The sequence below is a fragment of the Aulonocara sp. 'chitande type north' Nkhata Bay genome, linkage group LG11 (assembly GCF_057382095.1).
Source record: "Aulonocara sp. 'chitande type north' Nkhata Bay isolate Kocher_YH1m ecotype deep benthic linkage group LG11, A_spYH_male_GT1.1, whole genome shotgun sequence".
Taxonomy (NCBI): Eukaryota; Metazoa; Chordata; class Actinopteri; order Cichliformes; family Cichlidae; genus Aulonocara; species Aulonocara sp. 'chitande type north' Nkhata Bay.
Window position 1 is genome coordinate 21,074,331 of NC_141354.1, and position 1,052 is coordinate 21,075,382.

The following is a 1,052-nucleotide window of genomic DNA, read 5'->3' on the forward strand; positions in this document are numbered from 1 at the left end:
TGAATCATCAGAGCTGAACAGCTGATGGAGAAACAGGTTTACCTTTTAGGCGACATGAATGAGTTGAAGGGGAGTTATGAACTGTTTCTGAGAGACAAATACAGTGGGGCAAAAAGTATTTAGTCAGCCACCGATTGTGCAAGTTCCCCCACCTAAAATGATGACAGAGGTCAGTAATTTGCACCACAGGTACACTTCAACTGTGAGAGACAGAATGTGAAAGAAAAATCCATGAATTCACATGGTAGGATTTGTAAAGAATTTATTCGTAAATCAGGGTGGAAAATAAGTATTTGGTCAATAACAAAAATACAACTCAATACTTTGTAACATAACCTTTGTTGGCAATAACAGAGGTCAAACGTTTACTATAGGTCTTTACCAGGTTTGCACACACAGTAGCTGGTATTTTGGCCCATTCCTCCATGCAGATCTTCTCGAGAGCAGTGATGTTTTGGGGCTGTCGCCGAGCAACACGGACTTTCAACTCCCGCCACAGATTTTCTATGGGGTTGAGGTCTGGAGACTGTATCGTGCACAGATACACTATTTCATTAATAACATATAAAATGAATCTGCAACATTTATTCCTCTAAATAGACAACATCTATGGCAGTCACTTTGACCCAGTGATGAACTGTATTGATTTTGATGTCCAGTCACCAGTGTCATAGCTGAGGCAGATCACAGATAACTCTTATGAATATTTCAAGAATGAGATATATGCTGCACCTCATAAATACACAAATATACTGACATTAATCAGGGTCACATCTTCTTTACACTCAAACTGCAAAATTCAGAGAAGTGTAGTTGCTGGTCTGCCCCTGAATAGTCCTCCTGGGTGCTGTCATTTGATGCTAAAGTCAAGGAAAGCTTTGAATGTCATGTTCTGGTGATGCGTATTTGATGTCATCTGGGGTTTTGTGTATTGTTTCGTCAACATTAAAACGTTTCCTGCGTTACATGGGAAGCTATTCAAACAACAAAGACACCAGTAAAACACGGTGGCCCAGCAGCCAAAGGCATCCTGTATAAACTGACTGGCTCAG